We start from the raw sequence: 9,779 nt of genomic DNA, 5'->3' as shown, positions 1-9,779 counted from the left end.
ATTATTCCAAATAAATAATCTATTTATCATGTATTTTGAAACCATAATGTACTGCAATATTCCATCATTTCTGAAAATATACTTTATTCGTAAAATTGTCATAACATAATACTTTTCACGTAAAATAATATTCATACCACACAATGCTGAATAAAACCATACATTCTTTTCTAAAATCATATTTTCTGGCATTTCTTTCTAATACATACATTTTAGTATCATAGCGGTATTTTCCCAAATATGCATTTTCTCAATAATATACAAATATAATACATGCTTTCTTGAAAATAATTCTTCTAATAATTTAACAATAATTTTCATGAAAAAATAACTGTTTTAATTTATTCTCTTACCTGATTTTTGAAAAGCCCCATAAAATATACTGGTCCTGCCCCCGTAGGGTTCTCCGTTCAACACCCTAAAAATAACAACTCCCAAAACTAAACTTTAGTTTTTCTTCGTGTATAACATTTCCTATAACTATGGAAAGACCAAATTTTAAATAAAAAACCTTACCTTAAATTTGGGATGAATTTCAAAGTAACTCCACATGCAGAGAACTTAACCAATTCTTTGACTTGTTTATTTATTTTGTCAATCAAACAAGAACTTGGTTTCTTTTGAACAATCAATCAATGACACAATTAAACAAAATTAAACATTCAATCTTCCACCACACTTTGAAAGTAAAAACAATCAAACAATTAATCACAATTTCCAAACCAACACAACCACAATTTATTTACCAAATATAAGTTCACTACAGCACTATTAGATTGATGAAATCATTCAAGATTTAAGACTTTTGGAATATAAAACAAATCTTTATACCATCCAATCACAATTAATATAATATATGTAACTTTCAGCTTTTGATGTTTTCAGCCCTATGGTGAATTTAAGTTTTGAACAAAACCCTGTATATATGAAATTTTTTTCTTCAATATGATGTTCAATATAAAATCCAATTGCTCTTTCCAAACTTCAGAATTCAAATAAACTCTTAAGTTAATTTGTCTTTGGGGTGTTTAGCCAAGTAACGTACTCACGTATGGTTTTCGCAAAGAATGGTTCAACCAACATACTCCCTTTTGGTTTCCGTAATCCAAATCAAAATCAAACTTTAAGGTTTACTTAATTTCAAAATATATGTAGTTTATATGATTTTAAATTTAAACCATCCACGCAATTTAAATATGTACTGAAAATAAATTAACCTAAGAGTTTCATGTATCCATATTGAAATTATTTGAAATACTTACATGAAATTTCCTATAAACTCCTTCAAATTTCCAATTTTTAAATTCCTTGAGGTTTTTATGCTTGCTTCATCTTTCTTTGAGCTTTCATCAAGTTCTCTTTAATCCTCATGCTCTCATGATATTCAAGCTTTATCATTAAATCCATTTTTGAATCCATGCAAGCTTGATATAATCATCCTTATTTGAAGTACAAACTTTCATGAATTCTTTAACCTTTCATTCATCATTGAGTCCTGAAAATACATCACTTAAACAAAGCATGTTAAGTTCTACTTGTTTGTTAGCATCAAAACAAGATGTTAAGTCTTGTAAGGCCAACAATCTCCCTCTTTTTGATGATAACAAACAAGAAGCAAAAATTGGAGTGAGCCTTAAAAAGACTCCCCCTTTCAATAAGCATCATTTTAACAATATTTGCAAGATCAATATCAATTTTAAAACCTCTTTTACAATCATGCTCAACACTATCAACTACTTCTCCTTTTGATATATATTATGTTCATGCTCAGTTTTTGCAATTTGCAATACTATGCTCAATTTTTGTTTTAAAACTTCTCCCCCTTTTGACATCCATCAAAAAGGAAAAAAATGATTAAGTTCAAGTAAAATCACATGTTGAGCATATCATCAAACATACGTATCAAACATATGAACACACTCAATTTATTATTTTTCAATATAGCATGTGTAATGTGTTATAACATTCAAGTATATGAGCTTTAACTTCATTACTAACAGCTTTTTCCTTTAGACAATATTCAAGATTTCAATTGTTGATTTTATGATACCGATTTAAAATTGAATTCACGTTATCTATTTAAAATTCATGATACCAATTGAGAAATGACACCAATTGAAAATTTAATTCATAATACCAATTAAAAATTCTCTAAATTGATTAATAAGGAAACAATCATAATATATCATAACACTCCCCCTAAATTCAATACATTTAGTTTTGTTATCAATTATGCTTTTATCATCCTATATTTCAAAACAATGATTCACATTATATATCAAATATCAATATTATACTCATATCATTAATGTCATACCATGCTCATAGATATAATTATTCTTGTCATGCTTAAAAAACCAATTAATCTTTTAGATTATGATACCAAATAAGCTACTTTATTTATAAAAAAAAAAAAATTGTGATAGCAATTAAAATTTTGAAAATGTGATACCAAAAATATTCATGGATACCAAAGACTTTATAGATAGTCATTATCACATTATACACAACTCATGGATACCAATTTAACTATTATATCTCTCATAGCTCATGGATATCAATATAAAAAGCAATAAGTCTATCCATGTAATTCATCAATAGCATGCATGATCAAGAATTAATCTCATATCAAAATCCATGCTTATACACAATAGTATCATGCTCAAATTTTCAACATAGTGAGCCATAAATTTTCAATATAAGTCAAGCATATCATGTAGCATATCATATAGGCATGTAAGCATATAACATCTCATATAGTCATTCATTCTCAAACTTATCTTAAACTCTTCTTTAAGTTTTTCTATTTTAACGAGTTTGTTTGTTGATCATAAATTAAGTTACTTTCTCAATTTTTAAAGGGAATGACTTAATTCATGGAGTTTTTTATTTATGAACTAGTCTATTATCTCGGTACCCATACCTTCTTGGGTCCGGTTGGTTTCATAAAGGATGTTTCTTTAACTCTCCATATTTGTTTAGTTTTCACACATTTTCTCTTAAATAGACATTCAAACTTTATATGCCCATTTTTCTTACATTGATAACATATGGTGTTAGTGTAAGCATTAAGGGATGTGCTTGCATTATTTTTGGAGGCTTTTGAGAAATAACCCATGTAAAGATTCCTTTTCTTTTTATTTTCAATTCCATTAAATCCAATGCCTTCTTTGTTTAGAGACATTCTTTAGGAGCCTACCATTTTGTCAAAATTTGTTTTTCCTTTTGTAAAGTTATAAATAATCTTTTCTTTATCTTTAATCTGATTTTTGAGATCATTTAACTCTATCACTTTCTTGTTGTCAACCTTCTTTAGTGATTTTTCTAATTCTAGAGATAGTTTTCGTATCTTATCCTCTAATTCAGAAATATATATATATATATATATATATATATATATATATATATATATATCTTTCTTATATTCTATAGAGGATAGGAATTGAAGATCTTCTATCATCTTTTCATTCTTGCTTTTTAATTCTTTAATTTTTAAATCTTTTTCATTTTCAGCAAGATTTTTAGTTTCTAACTCTTTTGTCATAGCTTCATTCTTGCTTTCTATTTTCTTGATTCTAGAATCCTTTTCTAATTCTGCGGCCTTAATTGATTCTAACTCTTTCATTAATCCTTCATTCTTGTTTTTCAATGATGTGTTTTGTTTGGTTGCTTTGATTAGCATCTTATGTACTTTGAATAGATCATTTTGCAATTCATCATAAGATGACATACACTCATCATTGGATTCATCACTACAAGAATTATTTGAAGATTTGAATGAGGAGCTTTCCTCATCATCCTAAGCCATAAAGCAAGTATAAGCAACCTTTTGGTCACTTGATTCATTTTCCGAACTACTTGAACTATCCTAAGTAGTGGCTTTCATGACCTTTTTGTTTTTCTTCTTAGACTCTTTCTTAAGTAGTGGACATTTCGATTTTAAATGTCCAGCTTTGTTGCAATTATAGCATGTAGGAGTTTTACTTTTAGATTTCTTTTTGCTGACTTCTTCTCCTTTTTCATCTAATTCAGAGTCTTGGTTTCTTCTTTTAAATTTGTTTCTCCTTCTTAGTATCCTTGCTAGCTTTTTCGATTTGAAGGCTTCTTCATCTTCATCCATTTCACTACTTGAGTTTTCTTTTAAGGCTTTAAAGGCTATTGATTCTTAGGCTTTGGTTTTTCCATTCTTTTCATTCATTGCCATTTCATATGTAAGGAGAGAACCTATACGCTCATTTAAGGATGTGTTTTTCAGATTTCTACCTTCCATGATAGCAGTAGCTTTTGGTTCCCACATAGAGGGAAGGCCTCTTAGAATTTTTCTTATCATCTCATAAGTAGTGTAAGTTTTTCCTAAGGCATTTAGGGAATTTATTATATGAGTGAACCTAGTATACATGCTGGATATGGATTCATTCGGGTTCATTTTAAATGCTTCATATTTGCTTGTGAGCATATCAACCCTATTATCACTAACATCCGTTGTTCCTTCATATGTTACTTCTAGCTTATCCCATATCTCATTAGCTGATTTGTAAGTCATTACTCGATTAAATTCATTAGCATCTAGAGCACAATATAATGCATTCATAGAACTAGCATTAACTTGTAGCATCTTATGGTCTAAGTCTTTCATATCCTTCTTTTCCTTAGGGATTTGTTTTCCATCTACTAATTTGGTAGGAATTATATCACCATCTGTGTCAACCTCCCAAACTTTCCAATCTATGGTTTAGAAAAATATTTGCATTCTCTTTTTCCAAAAAGTATGGTTGTGTCCACAAAAAATAGGAGGCCTAGTTGAAGATTGTCCCTCTCCAAAGTGAGCTACGCCTAATTGAGCCATTTAGATCTTTTTATAGCTACTAATTAAGATTTGTTATAACCCCGCTCTGATACCAATTGAAATTAGGAATAGCTTCCCAGGAGGGGGGGGGGTGAATTGGTTTTTAAAAATTTCTTTTTAAAGTCTTTAACTTCTTTTAATATTTAACCAATTCTTTGACTTGTTTATTTATTTTGTCAATCAAACAAGAACTTGGTTTCTTTTGAACAATCAATCAACGACACAATTAAACAAAATTAAATATTCAATCTTCAACCACACTTTGAAAGAAAAAATAATCAAACAATTAATCACAATTTCCAAACCAACACAACCACACTTTATTTACCAAATTTAAGTTCACTGTAGCACTATTAGATTGATGAAATCATTCAAGATTTAAGACTCTTGGAATATAAAACAAATCTTTATACCATCCAATCACAATCAATATAATATATGTAACTTTCAGCTTTTGATGTTTTTAGCCCTGTGGTGAATGTGAGTTTTGAACAAAGCCTTGTATATATGAAATTTCTTCTTCAATATGATGTTCAATATAAAATCCAATTATTCTTTCCAAACTTCAGAATTCAAATAAACTCTTAAGTTAATTTATCTTTGGGGTGTTTAGCCAAGTAACATACTCCCGTATGGTTTTCGCAAAGAATGGTTCAACCAACGTACTCCCTTTCAGTTTTCGCAACCTAAATCAAAATCAAACTTTAAGGTTTACTTAATTTCCAAATATACGTAATTTATATGATTTTAAATTTAAATCATCCACGCAATTTAAATATGTACTGAAAATAAGAATAGGGAAAGAGAGAGTGAGACAGAGATTTTTACGAGGTTCGGCTTATACTCAGCCTACGTCCTCACCTTTGGAAAACCACCAAAAGATTCACTAAACCTATCCCTTTGACGGGCGGAACAATACCTTTACAACACTCCTTGGTTAAGGCTAGAGCCTGCCTTCTTCAAAAGATATCTCCTCGTTCGGTCACTCCTTACATAGGCTAGAGCCCGCCTCTCTAAGTAATATCCCCTTGCTTAGCTAACAATCCAAACAACCCTTGAAATCGTCAATCTACAAGATACAAATCAAATATTTGTGTACAAAGAATTTGCACCTAAAAGAGCTGATTAGTACAACAATTCAAAACTATAATATACTTCAAAGTAAATAACAATATGGAAATTAACTTGAAGTTCAATGAAGTATATCACCGATTAATTCTTTCAATGTTTGAAAGATTTAGAATTTGTAGCACAATTCCGGTGGAAGAAGATCAATAAAAACTTAGTTGAATTCGTGCAAGTTGACAGCAAGAGAGAGCCTTGAGAATTTGAGAGCAATTGAGAGAGATTTTGAATTTTTGCTAAATTTGAATTCTTAGTACATTGATTCAATGATCTTTGAGGCTTATTTATAGACTTTAAAAGGTATGTAACTTGGTCCCCAAGTGACTTGGAGTATCCTCTAAGTTTTCACAAAGTTTGAGCCCCAAGCAAGCCATTTAAAAAATGTTTCCGTTAAGGTTTTTTTTCAAATTCTGTTCGTGGCAGTCGCCTGCCCCAATCCACTAGTCACCTGCCATGTTATTTTTAAAGGAGCAGCAGGGACAGTAGGGTGGCAGTCGCCTGCTAGGACATAGCTAGTCGCCTGGCTTGACCACCCAGGCGCCTGTCCTGATTCAGGCATTTTACTTGTTGCTGTCAACTTCGAGTACCCTTTGTTTTTCGGTCATAACTTTTTCTTTGTAACTCCAAATTTGATGATATTAAAGTCAAATGAAAGCTAAGAGAAAATCCTAAAATTTTCATGTTAAACACATTTTAAAATAAATATTTTTTGATAGATAAAAATACACCTCAATGCAGATGTAGAAAAATTAACAACATTTGGAAAAACCTCTTTTCGGTGCTTTTCATTCCAAAAATGATTCTAACCTTTTTGAAATAATTTTTGATCTTATAAAAATATTTTTCAAGTATGTTTAAAGGTATCTAGGTCCAATAAAATTTACCTAAGAGTTTCATGTATCCATATTGAAATTATTTGAAGTACTTATACAAAATTTCCTATAAACTCCTTCAAATTTCCAATTCTTGAATTCCTTGAGGTCTTTATACTTGCTTCATCTTTCTTTGAGCTTTCATTAAGTTCTTTTTAATCTTTATGCTCTCATTATCTTCAAGCTTTATCATTAAATCCATTTTTGAATCCATGCTTCAAGCTTGATATAATCATCCTTATTTGAAGTACAAGCTTTCATGAATTCTTTAACCTTTCATTCATCATTGAGTCCTAAAAATACATCACTTAAACAAATCATGTTAAGTTCTACTTGTTTGTTAGCATCAAAACAAGATGTTAAGTCTTGTAAGGCCAACAAGTGTCGTGGTGGCTTCAGATCGTCGAACTGGCGTAAATCCGCCTAGAAACTTATAGAGAAGGGATGGGGAACGAAGGGAGGAGAGAGAGAGGGTTTGGTGCATCGAAATTCAACCAAAAAATGAAGTTTGAGCTATTTATACACTGGCCTTCATTGACGAGCCACGTCACCTCATCGACAAGGTCAAGAAGGCAATTCGTCGATGAACTCTACCCCTCGTTGACGAAATTCAAAATTGCCAAAACATCCTCTCGGTATCCCCTCGTCGACGAGACACGTCCCCGTCAACGAGCCCCTCATGTGTTCTCATTAACAAATCCCCTGTGTTCGTCAACGAAGTCCTGTTTAAAATTCCATTATTTAAATATCATAATTCTCTGGGTCACTACAAGATTGCACAACCTAGTCATGGGGGTAAACATGACTTATGACTAACAGACCTAAGAGTGATTTTTACAGTATATATTTATACATATTTAATTACGTGTATAGAGCTATTGATGATTTGAGGGAAAAATATATGTTTATGTGAACATGACCATTTTTGTGCCTAAATGATGATCTAAAGGAAACGTGTAAGGAAAAGTGTATATGTATATAATTAAATATTATAATTACAGTTTTAAAGTTAAAAGTTTAATTTAACAATTATAGTATATAGTTATAAAATTTTACTACTGTAGTTGATGGTAAAAGTTCTATGTAGAAAATTTTAAATTCACATTTATTTTAAAAGCTCATTTTGACCACACACTAATAATAATCTTATTTACTTACTGAGCGTTATCTCACCCTAATCGTTATTTTACATTTCAGATAATTTTGAAGAGTATTAGAAATCTGGCATAGTAAGTGCATGGGTGGGAGTAGAAAGAGTAGAGTAGAATAAAAATTTAGCATAATACAATTTATAATATGTTTGTGTATTTTAAAATTTTAGAAATTTTCACTTTAATAGTTGAGACAAATATTTGTAATAAAACAAATTAGTGCTCTGGTAATAAAAATAATTTAGATTTATGTGCGTCTGCTAAAAATTTATATGCAATAACCCATTCGGGTTCGAGTCCTTACATGTACACTAACATATCTTAATGTCAACTGTTTGAATATTTCGACCCTTATTTGGCTGGTGCAGTGTAGCTTGAATACTGAACAATCCCATTTAAATATTGAAGTTGATAACCTTATGTCCAGCATACGCCATTTCCCTCCTCTGCATTTGCAACAACATATGTGGGGTGTAACCGTTCCCCAACTCCATTGCTTGGCGAGATGCCTCTCGCCGAGCACTAAAGTACTACGCAACATGATAAAATGTCATCTGGACAATGGCCATTATCAGTAGACTGCAAGTTCCTTTTAGAACGACATTAAAACATTCTATAAGATTCGTGGTCATGTTTCCATACCTTTGACCACCATCATGATATTGCATCCACATGTGAGGAGGTATCTCTTCAAAAAAGGAGTTTACAGTTAGCCCACCTTCCATTAGGATTCTTTCCATCATACCATTGAATTCCTAACTTGGCACTCCCTACCAGCTATTTCAACCATCCTCTTGAGCATAGTATTGTGCACCCTCTTGTTGAAGTTGCTAACAATGACGCAAGCAAAACCTATGGTGCACACATGGCAGTTTCCAATCAACATTTTGACGAGTGACACCAATAATACCAGGATTTATGTCTGATATAAGACACAAATTATCCCGATCAGTCACTTCATCTCGAATGCACTTAAGGAACCAAGACCATGTTTGCAAAATCTCCTCCTCAACAATTGCAAATGCTACAGGAAATATTTATTGATTTGCATCAGGGGCCGTTGCAATTAACAATTTACCTTTATATTTCCTGCACAAGTGTGTTCCATCCACACCTAGAATTGGAGAACAATGACGAAATCCCTGTATTGATGCTGCAAATGACCAAAATACACATGTCAAAATAGTAGCATTGTTAGCATCATAGATTTCTGTCCACACCCACTTCATCTTTGTACCTGGATTTGTTTCACACATAACATGCATCGACTTTGGAAGCATTTGATATGATCCTAGTCTCCAAACACCTTTGTAACTGCTATTTTCTTCCCGATCCATACCATTCTATACGAGACATGGTATTGGTACTTTGACCTCAGGTGTGCTTGCAAAGATTCAATGGAAGCACCAACATCACTCTTGATAATTTTAATGATTTCATTTGCGACTAAGCTGGACTTCAGTTGCGTGTGGTCTTGCAAGAGAGTCTCATTTATGCATGTATGTGGCCCTCTGTATTGTGTAATTTCAAAGAGCCCATGTTTTCTACATTGAGTTGCACGCAACCGCCAAGCACAACTCTCGTCTTCATTTCACCTAACCACCCATGTGGTTGGGGTGGATTGCATCACCTTGAAGTTGTGGTGTGTTTGTGCATGGTGGATGTGCACAGAGTGGATTAGATCATCCTTCATGTCAAAAATCATACACTTCCCAAATTTTGTGACACCATCTCATCGAGTGCCCTTAAGGGAACTTTCAAATTCATTTATGGTATTATCGACTT

The sequence above is a fragment of the Malania oleifera genome, chromosome 8 (genome assembly GCF_029873635.1).
Source record: "Malania oleifera isolate guangnan ecotype guangnan chromosome 8, ASM2987363v1, whole genome shotgun sequence".
NCBI lineage: Eukaryota > Viridiplantae > Streptophyta > Magnoliopsida > Santalales > Ximeniaceae > Malania > Malania oleifera.
The sequence above is the reverse complement of the archived record's forward strand: the minus strand, read 5'-3'. Positions refer to the sequence as shown.